The 18,082-nt window shown below is 43.2% G+C and overlaps 1 protein-coding gene across 1 annotated transcript in view; it reads right to left on the minus strand.

Moving 5' to 3' along the window:
• The window catches only part of ds (dachsous cadherin-related 1), a 277,551-nt gene that overhangs the window by 148,281 nt on the left and 111,188 nt on the right, over nucleotides 1-18,082 (minus strand). The window lies entirely within an intron of this gene.

Genomic DNA, 18,082 nt, shown 5'->3' on the forward strand with positions numbered 1-18,082 from the left:
GTTGAGAGGGCACAAGAGAGAGCAGGTCCCGTTTCGCTGCTGGGATTCGAATACGCGGCGAATTAAATCGGCGGGCAATCAAACTTTTCAATATCCCTGCTCATGTCGCATATATGCCATAAAACGCCCGACTTCTCCTCCCGGTGTTTCTTTTTTCCCTACGTGTATGCGTACGGATTGGCGAGTCGCAGGAAAAGGGTCGCCCTCCTCTGAATTTAATTCAATTTAACATCATCGACGTCCAATGTCGCACGATTTGACCCCTCGATAATCGCGGCTGGCGACCACGTCGCCATTACCAGACGGAGTTTTCGTCGGGGAGAATGCGAATGGGAACGAAATAATGGTGAACGGCTAATAGTTGCCACCATAAAGACGACGTAATATAATTATAAGAAAACGGATCGTGTAAAATGGACTTTAAGTCGGCGAGCAGCGGCAGTAGCGACAACGAAGCTGGAACGTCGGATTTCTCTCTCTCTTGGTGTACGAAACGGAGGAGCGGCTCTAACATAGCTCATTAGCCTACAGCGTCGCTAATGAAAGCTCGTTACCCGGATGCATGCACGACAAAGGGGGGAGAAAGGGGTCGGTCCTCGATGCGGAGGTTCGAAGAGACGAAGGACACGATGGGGTACCGTCTACAGGAAAACCGCTCGATGTATTTTTGCGTCCGATGACTTCGTATTCGCAGATCGCCCCCGCGAGTGCCCACACACACACACATTTAGTGCACGCCGTTCAATGGCGAGAGAAAGAGAGAGAGCGAGAGGAAGACAAGGGAGAGACTCTTATCTGGAACCGCGGATCTAAGTTGATTGGGTGTGAGGTACAAGGCACTCTCTCTCTTCTCGCGCCCTACGTCGAAGAACCGAACAAGACCGAGAACGTCGTAACCTTCGACCACGGGCCTTCTTCTTCTTCTTCTTCTTATTCCTCTCTCTCTCTTTGCCTTATATCCTCTTTCTCGCGATCGGCGCGCCGACTCCGTTCGCCATGTCGGATCAATGCTGAGGATTCGTTTATTGTTTCGTGCATGAGATCCCATATCTGGTAAATACGAGCATTCGCCAGACAGACTAAATGAACTTGCAGGATGGTTTACGACAACATTGCTGATGCGATCCACGCCGAAGGGAGTCATGATTTGCCCGCGTATCAAAAAATTGAACTTTTCAACACGTGTAACGAGTAGCATTTTATACACGTTTAGCTAACACTGTAATCTAAGTATACGCAAATCTTTCTTATCACGTTGATGTTTATAAAATATTGTACATGCGTATATTTCAAGCTTATAATTACAATCAGTCAATTATAATATTTCAAGAAAAAGAAAATATTCTATCAATTAAAAAAATCTGATTATTGTTTAGAAATATGCTATTATTTGTGTATTTTCAAAAAATTCTGAAAGCATTGCTTATTTTTTAATCTAATTTTCGTTGAAAACCATAGACTTTCAATCAGTTGTCTATTAGTAAATCATTATAAAGGTCCAGTCCTGACCTCACATATTCAATCCACATTCGAATGATACTTCATCGTCTCCTAATTTGACATTGGCGCTACCTTAACTATTTCGAATTATTAACTCGAGATCAGTCAATTATATTTAAAGAAAACCCAAATATTCTATCAACATTATTTATCACGTTAATGTTTATTAGACTCGTGGGCACGCAAATTAATAGTTGTAAAAATAATAAATAAAAGAAATGTTTTTAAAGTGCAACTGATATTAACAGGAATGTCCCTCTTAAATTAGATTGCGTTAATTAAATGAATTAGATGCGTAAACTTAGGCTGCCGCAATGCAAAAGTCGCGATGTTTTCGATGCATTTGTTTACACATAAGATACACGGAACACTGCGAGACGAGCAGATAATGGCGCACAGAAGCACGCCATCGCCGGCGGTAACAGGGCGGAACGGCCTTGTAAAAGCTTCGCTATCCCCTAACGTGGATTTTTCTTCGTCGGATGAAAGACGCCGACGCGAGCCGAAAAAGGGGTGGCCGCGGACAGCTCTTTGCACCTTTGCCGCTTTATGACCGCTAAGTGTACCCAAATCCCATTCCGCGCCATAAAATCCTTAGAGGCCGCGTGTCTGCTCGACGGGAGGCAGAATATCTCTCATCGATGTTTACACGTTGACGTATGGGTACGGACCGACCGTTCAGCACGCTTTTCTCTCTCTCTCTCTTATGTTTCTATTTATTTTTATTGTCGCGCTTGTGCTACTACTGCAAAATCTAAAAAATCTGGACAGGTAAGCGCTGCGATTTATAACAGATGGCTGCTGAACGAGAGCTCGATGCTTGCACGTGATCGTTGAATTTCTTACGATATAATCATTGTTTTTCGTAAAAAATCATAACTTTGAAAAATTTTAATCAACACATTTTTAATTCATTGAGCCGGCAATGAGATTAATAGTTAAATAGAAGTAATAAGAAAGTTAAATAGAAAATACAGAGATAAAAGGAGGAAGTGCAGCGAACGGAGGAAGGACAGTGAGAAGAAGAAAGGAAAAAAGAGCAGAGAGTGAACGAAGAAAACTACGTGGGTAAAGCTATACGCCGCGATATAGTCGAACCTCGGCGTCGAACGTTATTAGCCCGGCGGATCGCGCGCAGCTTCCACGGCATATCCCAGCTCCTACCGTATTATTACGCGCAAAATGGCTCATTATTATCATTATTATTTTATATTTCCTTCGCTTCATCGAGGCCCCGAAACCACCGAAAAGCAAAAAGCCCGCGAAATTAATATAAATAAAAGCTCTGGACACAGAACGGCCGGCGTAGCGGCTGGAAGAGATACCCGAAGATGGAAAGAGCGAATATATATGTATATATATATATATATATATATATATATATATATATATTCCTCTCCTCTACCCGAAGCTACCCCTTCGCTTCTTTTATATATATATAAGAAGCGAAGCGGAGGGAGAAAGGGAAGACACATATATAAAGGAAGAGGGACCAAGGAAGAGGAAGGAGGGAAAAAAGGTACGATCGCCGGACTTTGGATATATAACTAACCTGGACCGCGGTGGCGGCGACGAAGGAGGCGAAGGAGTGGGAAGAGGGGCGGCCGATATTAACAATAATTATTGGTTCGAGCCTCTCTCCATCCGTGATCTTTCGAATCTCAAGATCACAAGTGAGATCAATTATGTCCGTCTGATTAGCCCGGGCCCCCGATCGGTATACAGACGCGGGTTATTTTACGAACGGGCGCCCCATCGATCGCACGTGTGTGAGTCCTCCTCCCTTTGGCCCCGTGTTCACCCTTCCTTCGCCACCTGTGTCTCGCGGTCAAGTCGGGCTTCTGCTCTCTCTCCCCCTTATCTCATTCTCCTGTCCTCTCTCGTTTCCGTCCTCTCAAATATTATATGAGCAGCGCGCCCGCGCAAGCTCGTATCAACGTTATTATGTGAAACGCAGCGTCGTTTATAAAGACTACCCCTCTTCTCCCGTTCTTCCTCCTGCCTGATTCCTTTAAGTCGTTCTCCATTTTCGGTGTTGATCGTGGGTAAATTCTTCCATAAAAATAAGGAGACCGATCGTATTATCCTTCGCGGTCACCGACCCGGACATCCACCCGGCCAAAAATTGCACCGTTTTTGCTCGATAGCGTTGCAATCCCTTCTTCCTGCCAACTTCTTCTTCGCGTCCCGGTCTTTTCATTCGAACGAAAGATTTTTGCACAATAGTGTGAGTTTTACCTGTCGCGCGAAAAACGCTTATATATTATCCGTAATCGATATCGCTGATAGATCGATGGATCGAGAAGCTCCGAGAAAGAAAATCTTATCCACGCAGTGGAAACAAATAAAAGAATAAATATGCGCATATTAAACTTGCGGAAAACTTTTTACCGTAAAGCGAGGGGCAGCGCGTAAAAAAAGCGTAAAAAAAATAATTATTCCGTATCATTAATTTACCGAATACAAATTAGTAATATGTGGAAGATGCAGACGTCACATCTGCCACCCTAGACTCTACCTTCTGTCGCGAACTCAGGGGCCGTAAATCTACGCCGTAAATCAATACGGTATATTCGCTCGTAATAAACAATGAAACACGGATTCGTGTGATCACGTGCCGACGACGATGACAATAGGTTTGAAACTCTTTCCGCGGGCGGACCAACGAGGATGATAATCTCTGGCTAAAATCTAGTCTCGCGTGTTTCTCAATCATAGACTAGGTGCGCCCGTTATAGACGATGAAAACGGCAAAGCGGTCATTCGCGCAGGTATAGAAGTTGAGAGGGAGATAGAAAGAGCATCCACCTTACCCCCATAAATTTTGCGCGACGATACTTTACGACGCGCGGCACCGCCCCGCGTCATTATCGCGCGTAGAGGAAACATACTCTCTTCCTCGAGGATACGAGTGCCTGCGGTTTGCACTCGCGAACGATCGTAGCGTATATGCTATTTTTCCGAGGATGTATCCCAGGGATACCCGAGCCACGGACGAGGCCAGTTTTTCCAGTTCTAAGGTTGATTACGCTCTCGATAACTGCTGGTCTCTCTTCTAAACACTGTCGCCGGTTAATAATGAAAGCGAAAGATCAGTCGGCGAGGATCGCGAAATACGTGAGCGAGCTTTCGTCGTTAATTAGCGCGCTGGGCATCCGCCCGGTGTAGATGATAGATAAAGACAATCGCGCGGTAGACGCGCGAGATTGAAACGTATACATTTGTTCGTCGCGTCTCGCAGAGTCCTGCCCGAGTCTGGGAAAAATGTTGCAATTATATGTCGCGGGCTTAACTCGAGATTAAGACGGAAAGATAGTATTCGATTAAATACACCGAGAGCTCTGGAAATATATATACATACTCTGTTGCAGCCAGTTATACTTTTTCCTCCTGTCTACTGAAAACGTAAACGTTAATGAACCGGCTAGAAAAAGACGCGGCGAGTAAATAAGATTTAATTAAACATATAAACGTGGCAAAAAAATGTGGGGATGCGTGTTCCTTCTCACGGTGATTGTTAAAAATAAATATAATCGGTAAATATAATGTAATCTCAAGTGCGTTCATCTTGAAGATAAACATTTCTTCATTTCTTATATATCCATTAATTGCTCATATATGCTAATTTCCGTAATTTCTATACAATTACCCGTTGTAAAAACTTCCCTTCAGTAGCGATATCGAATGTGTTTTCTCGATGACGAACGAGGAGTCAAAACGATGGACGTTATCGCGAACTGCGACATTTTCGCCATTACGACAAGCTATTACTCGACATAGCGTTTCATTCCCGGATACGCCAAGCGTCTTTTTACAAACAACTTGTCACCAAATCGATTCGTTTCATCTCGCCAACAAGAGCGAGTGCAAGAAAGAGAGAGAGAGAGAGAGAGAACATCGAAGGCCGAAGAGCAACTCTAGAGATTGCGAACAAGTGACTCTATCTCTGCGCTAGTAGGACATATCGAATTACGTGTTTTGCATCGTGCTGCGAGCAACGAACGAACGAAGAAACAAAGAAAACGAATGGAACAAAATCGGAGAACAGGAAAGAGCGAGAGAGAGAGAGAGCAATTTGCAGTTGAGCTACGTAAGACGATGGGATAATTATAGACCGCGAGACCAGAGTTCCCGAGATATCGAATTTCTGTGGTGTCTCCCGTGACGCTATTTTTTACGAATCCCCAAGTCGTTGTCCTTATACGAAAGAAAACGAGATGGAACCGAAGAAAGATGGATGCCAAAGACGTCGACCCTGATGGGGAATCGCAAGTGCGAACACACGTTCTTCGCGAGGTGTGAACGATTAATACCCACAGCATCTCAACGCACGCTCTCCTCTCTTCTCCTGTCTCTCAGCTCGCTTGTAGAGCGAGGTTATCCTTACACCCTCACGGGGTTATCCTTTACGTGAGTTCGAGAGGCGCGGGATTCGTTGCTTAGGTCGTTCTGACATATTTATCTGCTTCCTCCTGCCCGTTTCTATGAGAATTTCTCTTCTCGCTGCATCGCTCTACCATAGTGCACATGTATATACACGATGCATACATATCACAGTCAATTCGAAAGAAGCGGCGAAAAGATAAGGAAGAGAGAGAGGCGCTGATTTGCATGTATCTAATTTTATATAAATATAATGTATAAACTGTAGACATTCCGAGAATAATTTATCAAGATTTTTCGAATGGCTACCGAGATGAGATTCACTGTGTGTAGTGTAATACGATGTCTCCTCCAATGTGGCGTAGAAAATGCTCGCACATGTACGATTATTGGATAGAGAGGCGGTGGTCGCCTAACGGCCGCGCTAAGCGGTTTAGCGGTTACCGTCGTAGTGGATTGTATTTATTACCCAGACTGCTTGCTCTGCGTCTCTCGGCGTCCCGACAACACACACGTCCTGCGTTTTCCTTTTATTTTTCCGTTTCTCGCCGCGCGAACGACGTTGTATCGCCCGTCGTTATCGCGATAACGCCGTGAAAATATGATCGGTGCATAATATTTCCGCATCCCGCGGGGTGAAATAGTCGACGACTATTGATGACGACGCCGAGCGACGATCGTTAAGCCATCTTCATTAGACCGGCTTTCGCGACGCGATTACTTGCGTTTAATATCTCGAAAACCTCCCGTTTCTCGTACCATTTTCCATTAATCGCATCGTTTTCCCTATTTTTTTGCAACTAAGTAAAAAGCATATAGTAACACACGCAAGAAGCAAAGTGGCGGAGTACATTTTCTCGCGAATGAAGGCGCAACGGTAAGAGAAATGGCAGAAACAAGCGAGCGATTAGCGTGGAATCGCGAGATAAGGCGGAGTCAGCGAACCAGCGATCTCTCGTCGTGCGGGGCAGTTCTCCCGGCATGGGAGCGCTGGTATTTATGTTAATTACTGTCAACGTTAATTAGTGTCAGTACCCTTGCGCGGCACAGGTCTCTCCGCCGTGAGTATCGTGCGCCGTGCTAAAACGGGGATGGAAAAGGTTGTTGGAGAATCGTGTAGAACAACAAGGGACAGAGGAAGAAACGTACGGAGAAAAAGATTCGTGGGCAAGATCGCGAACCGCTCTCTTCTCTATAACCGCGTTTGTCACCCTGCGGGAACGATCGACTTTCGCTTCGAAGCACGATAAAGCGTATTGTAATCTCCGCGGAAGCAATGGAGCATCTTAATGAGAGCGCGCGTCCCAAGCTTAATCTTCTACCGTGGAATTACGTGGCAACGGGACGGAATGCAATTGCGAAGACGAGCGTTAGACGCGCGAGGAAGTCACGGTCGTGTCACGCGACGATTTTACCGGGACTCGCAAAAAGTCGTCGTTAGCGCAAAATTGTCGGAAATAGCGGGGACATTAATGAACGGACGCGTACAACGAAGATTGGTGGTTCTCGGATCCAATACGTGCACGCTATTCGTAAATTTCTGAACCCGATTTTTGCGTCTCATATTTTGTTATGTCGTGTCGCGTGTGTCTCGTACCGGTCAATTTGCCGACAAAATCATTTGCGTCCTTGTGTACATATCAAGATTATATTAAGTTTCTTTTGCATCGGTATTTATTTTGTATTGTGGTAAAATAGATAAATAATGTGCCAAATAAATTATACGACTAATGTCCGCATAATGCTTTCCTTGTGAAGGGTTATCTCATCATTTTTATTATGGAATAAACATGCAGAAATAAGCATAACGTATCCTGGTTCACGCAGAATAATGATTCTGGATCGCACGAATTTTTATAACTTTTACAATCGCGAATAGATCTTGCTTATAAAAAAATGATAATTTTTTTTGTATGAGATATTCGAATACGTATACGCGTTAGGGAACATTGGCTATGTAAATGGAATCTTAAATATGCAAATAATGATGATAACCGATATGTTCCGCATAACAAATCGTGAACATGAGGAAATAAAAGAAGTATTTGTCAATTATAATATTATTCAATAATCGAACGTATATCCAAGATATGTACGCGTATATATACCTTATTAGACATTTATTTAGAATTAATTTAAAACAAAATTGCTTCTCGGCTGATAAGGCAACGGTATTCGCGAAGAGATTGTGTGCTTAATATAAAATAACAAAAAATAAATAGATACAGAAATATTCCGAACATTTAATTCTCTCGTTCAACCAGTTAGACTACTTTCGTGACAGACATGCGAAGCTATCTTTGTCTTAAGAATAAATACGAGATGTAGGTAATTAAATGCGAATAATTATCACGATGATTTCTTCGCCGTTAGGTATGAGATCCTTCTTCATCGAATTCGGCGATAACTATTGACGATAGCTTTTACGTCTTTATCAGCGATGCTGGTGGCCATTTAATATTCGCGACTTTATTGCTAAATTTATGCTTTTGTTTTTCTCACCGATCATTAATATCTTGCGTCATTAGAGCGCTAATATTTAATTATTTTAGATACTTTATGTTTATTTCTATTTGCTTCACAATAAAAATGAAGAAATATTAAAGATATATTTATTATAAATAGTTGGCAAAGAATAAATGGGGAAAGTAGCATGCGGAAATTAGTCGTATAATTTACTTGATACATTATTTATCTATTTTAGCATCATGCGACATATATGTCGATAATAAAAAAATTATAAATAAATTAATACAATTGTCGCTCGTATATTGAAAACAAAGTGATAAATATAAGGCCAACTTATCGAGCTGAATATTCGAGATGTTCAGTCAACTACCATTTATTACATGTATAAATTATAAAACTACAGTCATTATATTAAAACTAACGCAAATAACAATCATAAAAAAATTATAATTAATATAATCTTTGAAACAATTTGACAGAATATGAAACGCAAAAATCGGGTCTAAAAATTAACGAATAGCGTGCACGACCACTCAAAGAATTTGTGCAATCACTAAGACGGTGTAACAATAGATCAAAAAAATCTATATATTGTAAGTTATCTAAAAATTGCTAGCAAACCAGAATTAATATTCAAAAATAGGTAGAAAAATTATAAATTTTAAAATATAGAAAATATATGTACCTATAAGAAAATTTCGACCGTACCAAATTAGATAATATAAAAGTCAACATCAAAAACTGAAATGGAAAATTCGAATAAGAATTTGTGCAGTCTAAATCGGCACCGATTGCGGCGCCGTGTCGTTAGCCGGAGCGATAATGAGACGGGTTCGATCGCCGAGGCGCCGCGAGTTCCTCATTAATTAACGATAACTGTTGTAATACGATGCAGTATGTCACTCTCGGCAGCGTGCTCACGTTATCTCATCCCGAGGATCCCGTTACAAGCCGGTTGGCTCTTTTCTGGCTTTATAATACGTCTTCGTGTGCGCGCGCGCAATAACCACCGATCGCTTAATGGTGAAATTAATATGCATTTTTCGCGGTGAATCTACTCCTCGAAACTCGTACCTCAACTGGCACCATATGGGAAGCATCGCCGATCTTCGATCTATCTTCGTTCCCCGACATCCTGTTACCGCTAAAAGCGAGATTGCGCCGTAGTTCACACCGAATCGATCTCAATTTCGCACGAGTCTCGAGATTTACGTAGGTAAATCCGTGTTGAGGAAACACCTATCTCGCTGTAATTGCAGTTTTTAACGAGGCTTAATGACGCCGGCAGTTTCTTAGAATCTTTTAAATCAGGAGCTGGCCACCTCGTATCTTTCCCTTCCGACCGACTAAGAATAACTGAGATGCTAGTAACCGTGAAGCCTTAATTATGCGATTACACCGATAACTTTTTACTCGGCCACTCCCGTCTCAGCAAGAGAGTGAGAGTGAGACGAAGAGATTCGACACTTTCGAGGTACATAATACCGCGTAACTGGCAACGTTTATTAACCGTTCTAGTAGAGTTTATACCTAATTATTGTCTGCATCATGTTCCTCAGCGGACTGGATGTCGAGTTCATATTAGTCAGTGGTGATTAACATATATTTATTTACGGTGCAATGCATCGTGGATCATAATCGATGCACTCTGTCGCGATATGCCATTGCACTGGCTAATTTTTACGTTGGTAAAAATTATGTCTATTTATGTCAGCTTAATCTTTTAATCTTATGAGATTATTATACGTAATGGGCGTTAAAAAATTGACAAAATTGATTTTCCATTCTGCTATTGGCATTCTTAAAACGACCGACTTGTTTGTCGTCAAATCTTTGGAAGCAAACTTTCGCTGGTGATTAAATATTGACTTAATAGATCACATGGAACATAAATATGTACAACGAAATGCGGTTTGCGCATGACGAGGGAAATGACCGCGAAGACATGAAGATGAAGGAAAAAAACAAGCAGACGGGAAGATAAAAAGAACGCGACGAAGGACGAAGGGTGAGGAAAAAGATCGAAAAAATTACCCGATGCGAAATTCTTTGCTACCAATCAGCGCAGAGATAATTAAACGAGGGGAGGGTACCCGAAGTCACGGGAGGGGTACGTAAGAAAAAGGGAGAAGAGCGCGAGATAGGATCGAAAGGAAAGGCAGGCGTGGCCCTTCTGAAGAATGATGGAAGCACCGGTAACTGGCGGTAAGAGAACGACGATGAGCTTGAATAAAATAAGACAGTAGAGTGGAGCGGAAAACAAGAAAATGTATGATAGTGAACGACGTTGCACAACGCAACGATTGCTTTCTTAATTAGAGTAGAAAGTTCGAGCGATGCTCTACAGAGAAAGAAGAAAGCAATGCATGATTTGCATGATTATTATTAGATGATGCAAATGTCGCCACTTCATGCTTCATGGCATGAAGTGGCGATGGGCAGGACACATCGCAAGACAGGACGGCACGAGATGGCCGAAAAGGATCGTTCAGTGGACAACAAGCCGGAGTGTAGGAAGACCGCAACGGAGGTGGCTGGATGACATCAAGAAGATTGGGGAGAAAAATTGGCTACAAGTAGCAGAAAATAGAACGACGTGGAAAGATTTGGAAGAGGCCTATATTCAGGAGTGGATGGAGACAGACTGAGAAATGAACGAAATAAAATGATGCAAGTGTAATTATTTATTATTATTGTTAGTTTTCTAATCCGAACCACAAACCACACACGTCTTCGTTTTCTTCGAACTCTCTATTAGCCATATGCTAATATTAACAAACTCTTTCGCCGGTGCTCATTAACCGAGTAAATACTATGAAACGTCTTTGTAGACGGCGCCGAGAGGATCTTTCGGTCATGACAATCAAGTTCGCTCACGTTTACCGCCTAAATCCACACCGGAGAAACCGCGTTATTTATCGAGTATGTGCGGCGTATCGTCCGAATGTCAATCAGTCCCGCACGTCGCGTCGCGTTTGCGAGCTGCTTCGTGTCGCGTAAATCGACAAGAATGCGGCAGCCCGGATCGAGCGAACACAAGGCGAAAGACGTGGAGATCGAATCGAATACTCGACGGCGCACGGTCGGCATTCGCCGTGTTTACAGGAGTCGTCGGGACTTCAAATATTTGGGCTTTTAGACGTGTTTGGACAGAAAAGACAGAGGCCGCTTACGCTGAAATGGCGGAACCCTCTCTTCTCCCGTACAAATCTCGTGTACGGAAACATGAAACGACCGGATCCGCGCGTTGACCCTTCCAACCTTCTAAACTCTACAACTATTGAAAATAAAACCTGAATTCTCAGTTATTTAATATTCCAGTCCAGCAGGATTATAATATCCCCATATATTGCTGATCGATTATAATTACTTGAAATACTTACATAAAGCATTCATTTGATTATCTAATATAAATCAAATATTTACCTTTATGTAAGTATTTCAAAAAGTAGCGAGCCAACAGTCTGAAAACAAATTCACCGCAAAAATATTAGATGTTAAATATAAATATTAAAGAAAACAAAATTTTAAAATATATAGAAGAAAGATTTAAATATCCTTGTTCAATTTCACATTATGAAATCAAGAATACTGTCTGATAATTGCATTAACAATCCAAAATGCAGTTATCAGATAGTATTCTTGATTTATCATAATTGATCTTTTGCTTAATATCAATAACCAAATATCTATTTTTCTTTTGTATCAAATATCATACAATTGATTGCATAATGATTGCATAAAAGAGGAAAAAAACGAAACGACATACTAGTGGAGAATGCAAAAATTCAGAAGGAAAGATTTACTAAAGAAACTCAGGAGCTGCTAAGTTCACTTTATATACAAGAACAATAGAAATAAAACACCGATAGAGTATTCTTCTTCTCCTCTTGGCTCCCTCAAATGTGGAATCAGATATTATGTATGCACGGCCTAAACCGCGTTCGCTGTCCTCTCCGACGAGATAGAAAGAGTACGATTACGTAAAGGAGCAAACCTTTCGAAGCAGGAGAAAAGGTGCCTCGGAACAAAGAGAGAAAATGACGAGAATACGAAAGAAAGAAGAAACGCGAAATGGGGGATGGTGATTGTTTTGTCGGTGACATGATAATACTTAGCTTGAGTGTATTTAAAGAGGACGCATTGGAGATCTAAGAAGTTAAAAGTGAGGAAGAGAGAATGCTCTTCCGAGGGCGAACGCGATATACAGCAATGTTGGTCCACGAGAAGCAAAGCGTGACGAGGTGCATTTCCGTCCGAATCCTCATCCACGTCGTCATCGAGCCGAGGAAGAAGAAAGCGAGATAGCAAGAAAGTAGCTGGCTTGTGGAAGGAGGATAAGAAGGGAGAAGAAGAAACCGAGAGAGTGAGAGGATCTGGCGACGGCGGCGGCTGGTGCAACCTATTGTCCTTGTATCCACAGTCTTTTTCAATTCAAATTGAAGCCGCAAAAAAGCACAAGGCACGCACACGCATACAGATATATAATATATATAGGCGTGCACACACAGTTCGAAAGCTGGTCCCACCGGCCCTACGCACTCTCTCCCGGTTTCTCTTCTCCGTTCATCTTCTCTCTTCCGTCTCCCGAACTATCCACTCGTTTTCGTCCACGTCGCCCGAGAGAGGGCCGATTCTATCGGGCACCGTAAATATTACCATCACAAATACAGGTAGCGCATTCTCCTCTTCCGCACACGCGCATATCGGTACAATGCATCGATGAGAAAGGGGACTCGCAGAATGGGCTCTAATCCGAAGCGAATGCATCTCTTCTTCCTGCCTCCCGATTCGCATTTATATCTACGAAGAACAACGCGTTTCGTTCCGAGTGATTGAAACCTTACGAAAATATGCTCGTATAATTCGTTCAACAAACGAATCACTCGGAACCGGCTAATAACTTCCCAGGAACGGACATTGTATCGTTCCTTCATTACGCGAGATTTTTTCTTGCGCTTCAACGCCGACGGCGATTTACATAACATGACCGAAAGAGAATGATGGTCGTAATAATTGTAATTTATGCGATTAACTCTCCGAAAAAAAACCGGTATGCATCGAAGTCGGAGTAGACAAAGACCCTCTGATCTGTCTTAAACCTATAAACGCGTTTCTCGAACGCTTTTTGCGCCGCATGGGAGGAGAACGTCTTTTTTCATAAATTGTATTTTGCTTGGCAAAATTGTATGAAATGCGCATTACATACAATATATAAGGAGATATATTACATTACATCAAGCTTAAATACATAATAAGCAATATGCGGCATTAAGCAACATTCGTTGACTCTTATATTATCTTCTGGTATGGAAAGAAATAAAAAATATGCAGTTATAAAAATACGAATTATATCTTGAGCATTCGATTCCTGACGTTCATCTGTTCGAAAAAAAGCAGGAATGTGCGCTTGGAATTCAGGCACTCTGGTCTCTCGCGAATCTGGAAGAACGCGACGATATATTTTGGCACGAGGTATCCTTGGGCGAATCGGATGAAAACGACGACTTCCTGGTTGACCCGACGACGGATCTTTGCGTGGATTGTAGTGGATAGCTCGCGCAATACCGTATGATTCGGTATTCGATCCATTATCTTCGCAACGCTACGGGATCGAATCGTTTATTCCGCGCACGTTACGTTGGTTTAAAGAGAATTTGCGGCAACATGATGAGTGTACAAACAATAGAGTGGGAGATGTAATAGGAAAATTCAACGTTTCGAGTTTCGATAACAATTATTTGCGACAATGCGCGATTATCAAACGTCGGGATTACATCTCGCGCATTTTTTTTCGCGAGCGTGGACGTACGTGATCAAGGGATACGAAACGCCCGGCACGGCGACCGATAAGGAGCATAATGGGAAATTAGATGCGGTCCGACCGTTGCCACGAAGAAAGCACCGATCATAGAGTACGTGCAAAGTACGGGGTACCGAAGACAATGCACGGACACGTAATGACTAGGTTAATGGGAAAGAGGCAATGTGCAAACAAGGCGCTACGAGTCTAAGATGAGGGAACGCAGATACTCACTGCCACGTTTCGAATCCTCCAACATTATGTTACGTACGTACGCGTACAAATATACGAGTCAATTATCGCGTGTTGCATTGTAAAATGTTTCACGAAAGGTTTTAATACATTGCTTTTCTATCTATCCGGAATATGAATCAGAAAAATTTGTTTAACCATCTTTAATGCGGCTCTTCGCATTAGAAAAAAAATTTAATTGCCAATCGCGATTACTGGCGCGCCCATCAGCATAAATTGAACATCGATCAACGCGCGCGATGTCTTTCCGAATCCGATACTGGAAGAAAAAGATGAGGAGTACCTGCTGCGTTCGTATTGGTACGGACGTAAATTATAATTGATCGAGGCAGCGACGATCGAAATCGAGAGAGATTCGCTATTAACTCGCGATATAACGATATTTATGCTAATCCCCTCTCCCCGTGCAGTCGAAGTTAAAGGAATGCCATGCTTATTAAATATCACGACACAGAGATGCGGCACGATAATCCCGCGTGGCTGCATTTTTACATACGCTCGAGCGCTCTCAAACGGCGCCGATTGGTGGGCCAAACTCGGCTTAAATGGGCCTGGTCCGGTGATATAAAGCGCTACTAGATGTTCGGTTTCCCGTGTTTCGGATCGTGTATTTCCGTAAGTTTTTTTTTATTCCGGGACGATATACGTTCATAAATAGAAATATCCATTAATCATCAAATTTTTGCGTATAGATACACATTTTTCTGATATCACATTTATCATAAAGAATATTCGTGTTTATAAAAGACGACCACGTGTCCCCCTTGATCTCCCCCGCGATGATTCTTACGATCGTGACCTCGAGGTTAGCCGACGATTCGTCGACTTCGTCGTGCATCAGTCCGCTAAAATTCTCGACGAGCGGAGGCCCTCGTATTCCACGTATATACCTGCCGTATATGCACCGACCGAAATCGGCATTAGGATGCGCGGGCGTCCTCATCGTATCCCGTTTCAAGATGAAGATAGGCCCTCTCATGCCGGCTCGTTGCCGGGATAAGAAGAAAAAGAAAGCTAGAGCCTCTACGCCATCGGGGCAGCGGCTCGTGGAAGAAGAAGCCCTCCTCTTCGTGGCCCCTGACGTGCACATTTATCACCCTCTATTGTTGCCGGGCCAAACATCCGGCCTCACGGGCCGCGCACAGAGACCTAACCCACCACCGCCCTTCTCCCCAGACCTCCGAAGAATTGAGATTCGCGGGAGCAGCTCGATGCCTTCTCTCACCCCGAGAGAGAGAGAGAGAGAGCCTGACCTGACAACTGCCGCGTAAGATTACTGACCTTACAAAGGATCTTCACCCCGGCCCCGTCGAGATTACCAAAAGGATAAAAGTGCATAATGCTACTTTCGTATATCCTCGTGATATCGAACCATCGAGATCAACTTCATTTGTACGCAATATTTGACAATTGTATAAATATTACGTAACTCGCATTCTATGTAAGTCGGCGTGGAGATTTAAAAGAAAAAGAAAGAAAAAAGAGAAAGAAGATGGAGATGGGCGAGCAAGCGAAGCAACGAACGAAGCCGGTGGTAGTTGCTGCGGTGGAAGAAGAAAAGGAGGAAAAAAAGGCGCGCGACAGTCGGCGTTCGCGTTTATTCGCTTCTCCGCACGATTCTCGTACTCTCCGCGGTTCTGCCAGTGTCGTCCTCGTTCCCCCTGGCCATTGATTGGTCCCGAAACGGACGGATAAAAGAAAAATAGAATTGCTCCGTCTTTCTCCGTCTTTCTTTTTCAGAGTGGTAAACTCGATGGCTGAGAAAAAACGCCGGAAGAGAGACGGAGAAACGTACAAGAGACATCGCGCGCGCGGATAGAGAGCAAAGAATACAGAAAGGGAAGGAAAAAAGATCGAAAGAGCGAATTGACGGAGGAAAAAAAGGTGATGGACCTTAAGCGATAGGAGAACCCTTCTATTCGTAATATCATTAAAGCGGCGAAAGATGCGAAAGAACAGAGAAAAATCGAATCCACGGATATTAATAGGCTCCGAAACTGCCGTTTCACGGTGAAAAACGTCGCCGAGATTCGAGATATCAGTTATCAATTAACGAGAGCGCTCTCGACAGGATTGAAACGCATTGCTCTTTCGTTCCGTGGGGGCCGTTTCAGCCGGGCAACAGAAACGAACGGCATGTAATTTAGGGACCGATGCGACTGTCCAGAAAGGAACGAAAGAGCAGCAACAGCGGCAGGCGGCGAGATAGAAAAGAATGAGAGTGAGAGAGAAAGGAGGAACGTCGCGCGACGACGGTGAAAGGGAAATCGAGAGGAAAGGGTCCTCGGAGGAGGAAGACATCTGAAAGGGAGCCCCTTTTACTAGTCGCGAAACGATCGGCGAAATAAATGCAAAGCGGGGACCAGAGCGGAGCCGATTCCGCGATCGAGGACCCTCTACTTGGCGCTCGCGGCACCGCCTTAAAGTATCTACTGCCAGAACGAGGAGGGCGCAACGCGAAAGGGGAAACTTGGTTAAGGATCTGGCAAAACCAAACGGACAAACGCGAGATCTGCGGGCTATTGCTACTCTCGTCGCTCGGGGTGAGACAAAGACCGTTCTCGCGAGACCCTACATACCCATAATTCTTTTCAAAGGGGCCCATTCATCGCGCCTTATTTTCGTGCGGAAGTTGCGCCCACTCTAAAAGAGCTCGATCCCGCAGAATGTAATAAGAAATCGATTGTATATATCATGGCAAGAGCAAGGAAGAGGGAGAAAGACAAAACTACGCTAAGAGGAAGGCCGCTAGTTGTAAGAAACTGCGACGGTTAAAACGCGATAAAGTCGACGATACCGGCTCGCTATATCGGTGTTAATCGAGTCGTCGAATTAATTGGCGTTGTCTGCTCGCAAGAATCTCTACCCGAATATATTGAGTTATGAAATTGGTTTCCGATAAGATCTCCGCGCGCACAAGGAGGAGAAAAACGGACGTGGAGATCGCTAAAAAGCGCGTCGCCATAGCGATCTTACACAAAAATCTGACTCTAATGGATGCCATAGGCACTCGAAGATCTTAATTCGACTACTCACGACTCGCGTATATTAATAAGAAGTAAAATGGATCTAAAAATATGGCTCGCGGTTAGAGTTTTGCGTCCTCATGACATTCTGTATATAAGGAACGCAATGATCGGTTTACGGGCCCGGTAAATGCGGTGCAACAAGCCGTGGATTATGTTTACGATCTGATTGTAAGACAGCGTAATAATAGACTAAAAAGACTTTACGTCTTTTAAAAATTGCTAATGAACCACAATCATTATCCGAATATAAAAGTGAATCGGACAAAAATTAAAACTTAAACACAAAAATCTAAATAGAAAAACCAAAATATAAATCTGAATATCGCATAAAAAAATATATAAGAAAATTTTTTAAATCTTGACTATATCAAATTAAAAAATATAAAAATGTGTTTCTCATATCCCCAGATTTTCCCGTTAGATAAATCGCCATCGCTGGCGAGCTCTCTTATCTTCGCAGATATTGCCGCATTAACGGACGCACTTTCGTGTCTCCTTCGGTTTTGCCGCGGCATTTCATGTTCGCGCCGCCGTGCATACCGGTACTATCCGTTTTATGGATCCTCGATGCGAGCGTAAATTAGAGGAACGCGGAGAGGATGCCGCCTCAAGGAGAAAAAAAGAAAGAGACTCGTGGTTGGCGTGT

The sequence above is a fragment of the Nylanderia fulva genome, unplaced genomic scaffold (assembly GCF_048542155.1).
Source record: "Nylanderia fulva isolate GAGA-0341 unplaced genomic scaffold, ASM4854215v1 Scaffold27, whole genome shotgun sequence".
NCBI lineage: Eukaryota > Metazoa > Arthropoda > Insecta > Hymenoptera > Formicidae > Nylanderia > Nylanderia fulva.